The following is a 12,236-nucleotide window of genomic DNA, read 5'->3' on the forward strand; positions in this document are numbered from 1 at the left end:
TTGTGCTGGAGTGTCACCATTATCGTCCCGCCGTCGACGAGCCTTCGAAAACTCTATAGTACTAGCTATGAACACCCCAGGTAACAGGATCCCTAAATAACAAGTTCCCTGCCAATCACTGGGTAACCATGGAAATGCTACATTACCGCAAACAAAGTAGACAGGTTCACCTACATACAAAGGTCTGTCTTCTCCAGTCAAATTTGCAAAGTTGGCACAAACTTTAAAATCTCCCATTGCCTGAGTACCATTCCTCTGTATGCAGAAAGAAACTGAATCGGGGCTATGGTTAACAGTGTACGAAGGAGGCATGGCATCCTTATGGCCTATCGGAGCCATCTTGAAGGAAATCAAAGATTGAAAGGGATGATACAGTCTATCAGAGGGCCTAATAGAAGCAATGTTAAGCTTGCTCCTATTTGCGAGAAGCGAGCATCCCATGGGAGTCAGAACACGTTTCTCAAAACTATTCAAATTAGTGCCATCAAAGTTCCCCAAGATGCTATCATTCCAACGGCCAAAGAACAGTGCTCTAAGGGAAGCATAACAAGCAGTTGTCAAAGGTAAAGGATGGAGATACCAACCTAGCCCCTTATCCCCATTTTGCGGTAAATGCGAGCAGACCCAATAGTTGGACCTATTAAAAATGGCATGTGAAGCATTCATGATAAGTAACAATGTATTCTTATAATATCTTTGTCTATGCTGGGAGTCTCTAGGAGACAGAGTATGTAAACGCACAAAAGCAGTAGAAACAGTGGGTACCTTTTCAGTCGGTAACAAGGACTCTAAAGGATGAACTTCCTCGATGTACCATAGGCCTAAGACAGTGACTATTATAAAAACCAATTAACATTATAATAAGACAGCAATACGTTTTCGGTGCCCAAGTGGCTTGTCCATTATCCCGGCTGGTCACACAATCGTTTATCAGTCCAATATGAGCCGTACCGGTGGCAGGCATTGCAGTCTTCAAACGGAAACCTCCAATGTTCGTTGCTAGCGACCTACCGGCCGAGCGACTTCTTAATCCTTCCACAACCCTAGCCAACAGAATCCCCTTTTTCTCAAACAATTATTTGGGCAAAAAGCAAGCCCTCAATGATTCTTTTCCAACTCGGAATGCACAGCCGAACCGTGCTGTAAGTCTATCGAATGCGCAGCAAAATCGTGCCGTAAGTCTATTTCCTTGGACGCAGATTGTACCTTGCTGTTCCTGGTACTGATTGATCCAAAAACAATGTGTCATCACTTCCCGTTGGAGGCAACTTATCAAGAGCAAGTGAAGATGCAGAATCCGAAATGACAGTTTCCGGAAGCAAAACTTTTCGAGAGTGTGGAGACAAAATGGCAGGTTCCCCAAGCCTCACAGGCTCAGAGAGATTCTCCAATGCACTCTCAGCGTTATTTAATGCTTTGGGAGCATTGGTTGCAGAGCTAGCGAGGGGTTCTGTTTCTTCTGTATCGTGTGGCACTGGGTGAGGAAGTTTCTTGAGGTGCGTCGCATGGATCCAATGTTTCCTACCTGAGACACCCACCGCCGTTTGTGTGACCAGCAGGCCCTAGAATGGGCCCCGCCAACGAGGTGCAAGGCAGGAAGAGCGCTCAAATTCCTTGGTGAGCACCCAGTCCCCAGGCCGAATGCTGTGGCACGGGCCCTCGTATCGCACAGGTAAAGCCTCTCGCACCTGGTGATAAATCAAATACAGGTTTTTAGTCAACTGGTAGCAATAATCTAAAAGAAGTACATTTTCAACATTTTTTTAGAGATCGACACTTAGGAAGGTTCCAGTTATTAGCAGGTCTCCCCATTACCCCCTCAAATGGAGAGAGCTCAGTCTTAGTTTGAGGTGTTGTACGCATGGCTAGTAACACGATTGGTAAGGGGTCCGGCCATTTTAATTTAGTGCCAGCACACGTTTTAGCGAGCTTGTTCTTGATGATGCTGTTGTGTTTTTCTACTAATCCGGCGGTCTGAGCTTGTCTGGCTGAATGCAACCATTTGTCGATCTGTAATACCGCACATATCTGCAGAATTACAGCAGTGACAAAATGTGGACCATTGTCCGATCAGATGACTCGTGGTAGCCCAAACTTAGGAAACTATTCTTTTAACATGGTTTTTGCAGTAGTCATGGCTGTAGCATCTTTGACAGGAAAAGCCTCGACCCATTTACTAAAAGCACGGATGACAACTAACACATGTTTCATATTGTTACACCGTTCCATTTCAATAAAATCAAAGTGGATGACTTCGAAGGGGACAGAGACTGGCCCAAAACTTCCCCTTTCCCATATTGTGCTGTAGGCAAATCATGCAACCCTGAAGATAGCGCTGAGCAATTCTCGAAATTTTGTCATTTGCCCAAACTTTCTCTAACATTTTCGTAACCTTCTGGGCACATATATGTGTAGGGCGATGGGCCATAACAACCATCATCATCACGTAAGTGTCAGGGAGTAGCCATTTTCCTTCAACCACATCCACCCAACACCCATCATCATCAAGTTTCCCCAAGCCTTCAGCCCACCTCCTGGATTCTTCTAACGTGGCATCGGCTTGGATATCACTTACGGACCCAACACCCTCGTCCATTGCATAGGCATTTACAGTTTCTCTTGAAAAATACATCTCCGTAAAGAGATTGGTGGCAGTCTGTTTAGCTATCTGATCAGCGAAAGCATTCCCTTTTCCTATATCGTCTATAACCTTTCGATGTGCTGCACATTTCACGACAGCTAACTGGGAAGTGAGCGCAAGCGCTGAGAGCAAATGTACTATTAAGGAGCCATGCTGGATCTTGGTACCATGTGAAGTTAAGAACCCTCTCTCTGACCAGTCTCCCAAAGTTGTGAAACACCCCAAAGGCATACTGACTATCAGTATATATGTTTACGGAAAGCCCTTCGGAAAGTTCACAAGCTTGGGTCCATGCTATAATCTCTGCAGCCTGCCAGAGTTATGCGTGATTCTCTTGGATTCCACGCCGTGCTCAATGTGGTGTTTACATAAGCAGCTGTGGATGTACCATCCGAAAGTTTGAAGCAGGAGCCGTCACAAAACAGCTCCCCTTGTGGATTGTTCAAAGGAGTGTCTTTTAGATCAATTCTACCCTTTGTCTCTTGTTCGGTAGTATACAGACTGTCATGTGACTCTTCGTCACTGCAAGCAGTACCTTGCGGGAAAGGTAAGAGTTCAGCCGGATTAAGAACACAACACCTCTTAATTTGTATGTGAGGAGCAAACAAGATCAATTCATACCTCGTCAACCGTGCGGAAGTGAGGTGTTGCGTTTGGGTTCTGTTCAGTAGAACATCTACAGAGTGAGGCACCATCAGGATTAGATCATGGCATAGGACCATTCCCTCACTCTGTTTTACAGAGGCAGCAGCGACAGCTCGCAAACATCTTGGCAAAGCGCATGCTACAGGACCAAGGGCGGAAGAAAAGTAACCGCATGACCTATTCTTCCCTCCATGTTCCTGCGTTAATACAGCCAAAGCACACCCATCACATTCATGCACAAACAACACAAAGGCCTTTTCATAGTTTGGTGTGCCCAAAACTGGTGCCGAGCACAATGCAGCCTTGAGCAGATCAAATGATTGCTGGTGTTCCGCGTTCCACGGCAATGGCGAAGAAATGCCCTTCTTCGTCAAAGCCAACATCGGTTCAATCACTAGTGAGAAGTTTGGGATCCACAACCTACAGTAAGAAGCCATACCTATCAAGGCTCTAACTTCCTTCTGTGTATTGGGACAGACATGCCAGAAATGTGTTTTATACGTTCAGGTGTCAATCCTCTTCCCTCCTGTGACAGGAGATAGCCTAAATAGGCATCCTCCTGGCAACAATATTGAAACTTTTTAAGTCAAGCTTTGTACCATGTTTAGCCAGGAGAATAAGAAATAACACAGTGCCCTCCTTACAGGCGCTCTCAGAGTCAGCAGCTAAAAGCAAGTCATCAACATACTGAAGCAGTGTACAAGAAGAGGGCAATTCAAGGGTATCAAGCTGTTCTTTCAAAGCCCTACTATAAATGCTTGGACTTTCCTTGTAACCTTGTGGTGCACGGGTAAAGGTGAACGAGCGTCCCCCTAAGGTGAACGCAAACAAATATCTACTGTCCTTTTTATAGGAATACTAAAGAAAGCATTCTTCAGATCCACAACACTAAAATAAGTAGCTGAAGCCGGAATTATAATTAATATTGTCGTCACATCAGGCACAATCGGAAATTGCAGAGCGACTACCTTGTTGATGGCTGGTGGATCAATTATGAAACGAAAAGGAATTGCATTATTGCCTTTTTTGTACACGGGCAAAATTGGACTATTGCACAAACACTACCTGCAATTTACTCAATCACCCCGCGATGCACAAAATCGGAAACAATGCATTTCAAGGCTTGCACGCCCTCAACTGAAATCTTATATTGTGGAATACGTGGCAGCTGTACACCTCTGGACCCCGCACCCTGATCAACTACAAGCGGTGCAAGAACACCTGGAAGGGGGGGGGCAGGTACATTCAATGGAGGTACTGTTACTGGTGCAATAGGAAGAGGTGGAGGAACAGGTGGAGGAACAACAATTGGAGCAAGAGGAACATTAGGAGGAGCAGGAACAACAGCAGGAAGAGCAGGAATACCAGCAGGAAGAGGCAAAGCAGCAGGGAGAGGAACATACAGAGGTGACGCAGAGGCACCAGGCCTTCGTTCATTTAGCAATTTATCAATACGTTCATCAGAAACATGGACATTTTTAGAAGGATAGATTTTCTGAATGCCAAGTGAGAAAGCCCTATCCATATTCCTAGCTGACTCAGACTGTTTATCTTGGTCATACAACAATGCTTTTTCGGCGTTTGTTTTATGACTGCGCGCATGTTTTTCCCTACTCTTAAGTTGCTGTAGCGCTTCTTTTTTCCAATTCTGCAAAACATCAAATGCTGCAGGTCTAGCCTTTTTCTTTAATAGAATTGACTCTAAATACTCAATACGAGGGATTTCAAAACTACCGTTAATTGGCCACTGAAGTTTGGAGGCATGTTTGGTTTGTCTGTGCCAAATATCATTAAACACTATATTACCAATGACATGCTTACAGTTCATAGTACAAGCCGGCGACCCCTCCTGTGGTGCCAAGATGGCTAAATTCCAAAGATTGTCTATCGCTGCGGATTAACGCCCTGAAACAGGTAGACAATTTCCCAGGCATATCAAACTATTGGTGTTACCTGGTCAATAATTGTGTCTGCAGATACAATGCGCCAAAACAAATGATCAGGATCCTTAAGAATCGGGTCACGACCCACCTGATCAATCCTAAGGAGGTCCGATCGGATTTCAAAATTCTTAGCTAACTAATCTTACCTCGTGTTTGGTGATTTCAGCAAATCTGCCCGCCTCGATAAGTGGACCCTCGTCAAGATGCCGCCTCGGACCACAAGCTAATCGTCCAGGGATTGGGTCGTGCAGCGCTGCTGAGGTGTTGCGTCTCATTCAGAAGGAGCCCCCTACACCATCCGATCCCGGTCCGATAGCATGTGTCAACCTTCAGCAATTTGGCATCAATCTTGAGGGTCCCTATTCAGGCGCCAACTGTGAAAACAAAGAGAAAATATCGAGGTTGAGTACCCCAAAAGGAAATACACCGAACACGGTTTACAAAGGAACATACAGAGATCTTTTATTTTTTACTGAACAGTTTCAAAGGACAAAAGTAACAGATAGCTATCGGCCCTCAGTACAACACAACAAACTCCAGCATGGTTCGGTGTGCTCAGTGAGTGGGACTGTACATTAGAAAAGTCACACCTTTTATACTTTTGAAAACATGATGTCCACCCCCACTGTGGGTTTATATTCCACTAATACATTACTGATCTAGGGTTCATGCCGGGCTCACACATCTATACCCTTAGGGTTTGCCTTTAATACATTTGTCAACAAGCCTACATGGGAACAGTGTATTTTAGGATTCCTCACAGAGTCTTCTCAAACATTAATACAATGTAGTTAAACAAGTGTTCTTGGTTCAGTATTTGGATACATTGTTCTTAACATACCCTCGTGGATTAGTTTCATTGTCACAAGTAATCCTTTACACACAGGTCAACGAAGGACAAGGTCTCAGTTCATGACCCTAACAAATGGCCTGCAGGCTAGTTACACATTAGCTTATACATAGAGGTCAAGACGCCCATGTTACATTTTCGGAGTGATACTGTCCACCATTTTAGCTCAAAGGGTGACTTTGCAGAGAGAACCTAAAATGGCGGGTTAACCTAAAATGGCAGCTTACATTGATTCTAAGGTCGGGACCTTGCAACACGAATTTCTTCGCAAGTAGCTTATGAGCAGCTTGGCGTAGCCCAATATACATATACTCATTACAATAGGAGGCACGATATCATTTCCCATTTGACAAACCCTCTTTTTGGCCTATGCCAAGTGCTAAACTACTTCTGGTCTATTTGCAAACAACTCCATCTATCATCGTCCAGGCACCCTGAATCGCTGTCAGAAATATCTATTGCCATTAGATAATTCGCAAAAATGTCTTTTAACACATATTCCTTGGAGGTTTTACCTGGGGCATACACTGTATGTCCTATTGTACCTATCGCCTATCCGCAACATCCCCTTAGCATCGAACACATACTAGGTAAACACTGGATACAACAGCAAAGGAATAACAGAATTCCCAAAATGATCAGCAAAACCAAAAGCACCTTCCAACCCCAAGATCGCAAGAAGTCCCAGAACCAAGCGCTAAGATCCCAGTTTCCCTCGGGAACATGCACTTCTGAACTAAAGATGTGCAGATTCTGTATTGCCTTGAACATAGTTGGGGAGGAATCTGGCACAAAAACACAGCAAGCGGACCCCACCAATTTACGCACTCCACTAAGTTCAGCCAGAATGACATCTAATGCCGTCCGGTTCTGAAGTGCTACTAGTCTTATCGCCTTCTGTTCTAATGTCATATTATAGAGTATGTCCATGGGCCGGTTGATGGTTCTCTCCAGTACTCTCGCTATTCTTCTGATATCTTCAGAATTCGCTATCTGCCCCAAAATGGCACAAATGATTTTGCTACATCTCCTAAGACCTGTGCTGGAGTGTCACCATTCTCATCCCGCCGTCAACGAGTCTTCGAAACCTCTACAGTACTAGCTATGAACACCCCAGGTAACAGGATCCCTAAATAACAAGTTCCCTGCCAATCCCTGGGTAACCATGGAAATGCTACATTACCGCAAACAAAGTAGACCAGTTCGCCTACATACAAAGGTCTGTCTTCTCCAGTCAAATTTGCAACATTGGCACAAATTTTAAAATCTCACATTGACTGAGTACCATTCCTCTGTATGTAGAAAGAAACTGAATCGGGGCTATGGTTAACAGTGTACGAAGGAGGCATGGCATCCTTATTGCCTATCGGAGATATCTTGAAGGAAATCAAAGATTGAAAGGGACAATACAGTCTATCAGAGGGCCTAATAGAAGCAATGTTAAGCTTGCTCCTATTTGCGAGAAGCGAGCATCCCAGCGGAGTAAGAACACGTTTCTCAAAACTATTCAAATTAGTGCCATCAAAGTTCCCCGAGATGCTATCATTCCAACGGCCAAAGAACAGTGCTCTAAGGGAAGCATAACAAGCAGTTGTCAAAGGTAAAGGATGGATATACCAACCTAGCCCCTTATCCCCATGTTGCGGTAAATGCGAGCAGACCCAACAGTTGGACCTATTAAAAATGGCATGTGAAGCATTCATGATAAGTAACAATGTATTCTTATAATATCTTTGTCTATGCTGGGAGTCTCTAGGAGACAGAGTATGCAAACGCACAAAAGCAGTAGAAGCATTGGGTACATTTTCAGTCGGTAACAAGGACTCTAAAGGATGAACTTGCTCGAGGTACCATAGGCCTAAGACAGTGACTATTATAAAACCAATTAACATTATAATAAGACAGCAATACGTTTTCGGGGCCCAAGTGGCTTGTCCATTATCCCGGCTGGTCACATGATCGTTTATCAGTCCAATACGAGCGGTAGCGGTGGCAGGCATTGCAGTCTTCAAACGGAAACCTCCAATGTTCGTTGCTAGCGACCTACCGGCCGAGCGACTTCTTAGTCCTTCCACAACCCTAGCCAACAGAATCCCCTTTTTCTCAAACAATTATTTGGGCAAAAAGCAAGCCCTCAATGATTCTTTTCCTTCTCTGAATGCACAGCCGAATCGTGCCGTAAGTCTATCGAATGCACAGCAAAATCGTGCCGTAAGTCTAGTTCCTTGGACGCAGATTGTACCTTGCTGTTCCTGGTACTGATTGATCCAAAAACAATGTGTCATCACTTCCCGTTGGAGGCAACGTATCAAGAGCAAGTGAAGATGCAGAATCCAAAATGACAGTTTCCGGAAGCAAAACTTTTCGAGAGTGTGGAGACAAAATGGCAGGTTCCCCAAGCCTCACGGGCTCAGAGAGATTCTCCAATGCACTCTCAGCATTATTTACTGCTTTGGGAGCATTGGTTGCAGCGTTAGCGAGGGGTTCTGTTTCTTCTGCATCGTGTGGCACTGGGTGAGGAAGTTTCTTGAGGTGCGTCACATGGATCCAATGTTTCCTGCCTGAGACACGCACCGCCGTTTGTGTGACCAGCAGGCCCTAGAATGGGCCCCGCCAACGAGGTGCAAGGCAGGAAGAGCGCTCAAATTCCTTGGTGAGCACCCAGTCCCCAGGCCGAATGCTGTGGCCCGGGCCCTCGTATCGCACAGGTAAAGCCTCTCGCACCTGGTGATAAATCAAATACAGGTTTTTAGTCAACTGGTAGCAATAATCTGAAAGAAGTACATTTTCAACATTTTTTTAGAGATCGACACTTAGGAAGGTTCCAGTTATTAGCAGGTCTCCCCATTACCCCCTCAAATTGAGAGAGCTCAGTCTTAGTTTGAGGTTTTGTACGCATGGCTAGTAACACGATTGGTAAGGGGTCCGGCCATTTTAATTTAGTGCCAGCACACGTTTTAGCGAGCTTGTTCTTGATGATGCTGTTGTGTTTTTCTACTAATCCGGCGGTCTGAGCGTGTCTGGCTGAATGCAACCATTTGTCGATCTGTAATACTGCACATATCTGCAGAATTACAGCAGTGACAAAATGTGGACCATTGTCCGACCAGATGACTTGTGGTAGCCCTAACCTAGGAAACTATTCTTTTAACATGGTTTTCTCAGTAGTCATGGCTGTAGCATCTTTGACAGGAAAAGCCTCGACCCATTTACTAAAAGCACGGATGACAACTAACACATGTTTCATATTGTTACACCGTTCCATTTCAATAAAATCAAAGTGGATGACTTCGAACGGGACAGAGACTGGCCCAAAACTTCCCCTTGGAGTTGATGTCCCCTTTCCCATATTGTGCTGTAGGCAAATCATGCAACCCTGAAGATAGCGCTGAGCAATTCTCGAAATGTTGTCATTTGCCCAAACTTTCTCTAACATTTTCGTAACCTTCTGGGCACATATATGTGTAGGGCGATGGGCCATAACGACCATCATCATCACGTAAGCGTCAGGGAGTAGCCATTTTCCTTCAACCACATCCACCCAACACCCATCATCATCAAGTTTCCCCAAGCCTTCAGCCCACCTCCTGGATTCTTCTAACGTGGCATCGGCTTGGATATCACTTACGGACCCAACACCCTCGTCCATTGCATAGGCATTTACAGTTTCTCTTGAAAAATACATCTCCGTAAAGAGATTGGTGGCAGTCTGTTTAGCTATCTGATCAGCGAAAGCATTCCCTTTTCCTATATCATCTATAACCTTTCGATGTGCTGCACATTTCACGACAGCTAACTGGGAAGTGAGCGCAAGCGCTGAGAGCAAATGTACTATTAGGGAGCCATGCTGGATCTTGGTACCATGTGAAGTTAAGAACCCTCTCTCTGACCAGTCTCCCAAAGTTGTGAAACACCCCAAAGGCATACTGACTATCAGTACATATGTTTACGGAAAGCCCTTCGGAAAGTTCACAAGTTTGGGTCCATGCTATAATCTCTGCAGCCTGCGCAGAGTTATGCGTGATTCTCTTGGATTCCACGCCGTGCTCAATGTGGTGTTTACATAAGCAGCTGTGGATGTACCATCCGAAAGTTTGAAGCAGGAGCCGTCACAAAACAGCTCCCCTTGTGGATTGTTCAGAGGAGTGTCTTTTAGATCAATTCTACCCTTTGTCTCTTGTTCGGTAGTATACAGACTGTCATGTGACTCTTCGTCACTGCAAGCAGTACCTTGCGGGAAAGGTAAGAGTTCAGCCGGATTAGGAACACAACACCTCTTAATTTGTATGTGAGGAGCAAACAAGATCAATTCATACCTCGTCAACCGTGCGGAAGTGAGGTGTTGCGTTTGGGTTCTGTTCAGTAGAACATCTACAGAGTGAGGCACCATCAGGATTAGATCATGGCATAGGACCATTCCCTCACTCTGTTTTACAGACGCAGCAGCGACAGCTCGCAAACATCTTGGCAAAGCGCATGCTACAGGACCAAGGGCGGAAGAAAAGTAACCGCATGGCCTATTCTTCCCTCCATGTTCCTGCGTTAATACAGCCAAAGCACATCCATCACATTCATGCACAAACAACACAAAGGCCTTTTCATAGTTTGGTGTGCCCAAAACCGGTGCCGAGCACAATGCAGCCTTGAGCAGATCAAATGATTGCTGGTGTTCCGCGTTCCACGGCAATGGCGAAGAAATGCCCTTCTTCGTCAAAGCCAACATCGGTTCAATCACTAGTGAGAAGTTTGGGATCCACAACCTACAGTAAGAAGCCATACCTATCAAGGCTCTAACTTCCTTCTGTGTATTGGGACAGACATGCCAGAAATGTGTTTTATACGTTCAGGTGTCAATCCTCTTCCCTCCTTTGACAGGAGATAGCCTAAATAGGCAACCTCCTGGCAACAATATAGAAACTTTTTCAGTGAAGCTTTGTGACCATGTTTAGCCAGGTGAATAAGCAATAACACAGTGCCCTCCTTACAGGCACTCTCAGAGTCAGCAGCTAAAAGCAAGTCATCTACATACTGAAGCAGTGTACAAGAAGAGGGCAATTCAAGGGTATCAAGCTGTTCTTTCAAAGCCCTACTATAAATGCTTGGACTTTCCTTGTAACCTTGTGGTGCACGGGTAAAGGTGAATGAGCGTCCCCCTAAGGTGAACGCAAACAAATATCTACTGTCCTTTTTATAGGAATACTAAAGAAAGCATTCTTCAGATCCACAACACTAAAGTAAGTAGCTGAAGCCGGAATCATAGTTAATATTGTCGTCACATCAGGCACAATCGGAAATTGCAGAGCGACTACCTTGTTGATGGCTGGTAGATCAATTATGAAACGAAAAGGAATTGCATTATTGCCTTTTTTGTACAGGGGCAAAATTGGACTATTGCACAAACACTACCTGCAATTTACTCAATCACCCCGCGATGCACAAAATCGGAAACAATGCATTTCAAGGCTTGCTCGCCCTCAACTGAAATCTTATATTGTGGAATACGTGGCAGCTGTACACGTCTGGACCCCGCACCCTGATCAACTACAAGCGGTGCAAGACCACCTGGAAGAGGGGGGGGCAGGTACATTCAATGGAGGTACTGTTACTGGTGCAATAGGAAGAGGTGGAGGAACAGGTGGAGGAACAACAATTGGAGGAAGAGGAACATTAGGAGGAGCAGGAACAACAGCAGGAAGAGCAGGAATACCAGCAGGAAGAGGTAAAGCAGCAGGAAGAGGAACATACAGAGGTGACGCAGAGGCACCAGGCCTTCGTTCATTTAGCAATTTATCAATAAGTTCATCAGAAACATGGACATTTTTAGAAGGATAGATTTTCTGAATGCCAAGTGAGAAAGCCCTATCCATATTCCCAGCTGACTCAGACTGTTTATCTTGGTCATACAACAATGCTTTTTCGGCGTTTGTTTTATGACGGCGCGCATGTTTTTCCCTACTCTTAAGTTGCTGTAGCGCTTCTTTTTTCCAATTCTGCAAAACATCAAATGCTGCAGGTCTAGCCTTTTTCTTTAATAGAATTGACTCTAAATACTCAATACGAGGGATTTCAAAACTACCGTTAATTGGCCACTGAAGTTTGGAGGCATGTTTGGTTTGTCTGTGCCAAATATCATTAAACACTATATTACCAATGACAT

This window comes from Ambystoma mexicanum, chromosome 2q, assembly GCF_040938575.1.
Source record: "Ambystoma mexicanum isolate Mex_15411 chromosome 2q, UKY_AmexF1_1, whole genome shotgun sequence".
In the NCBI taxonomy this organism is placed as follows: Eukaryota; Metazoa; Chordata; class Amphibia; order Caudata; family Ambystomatidae; genus Ambystoma; species Ambystoma mexicanum.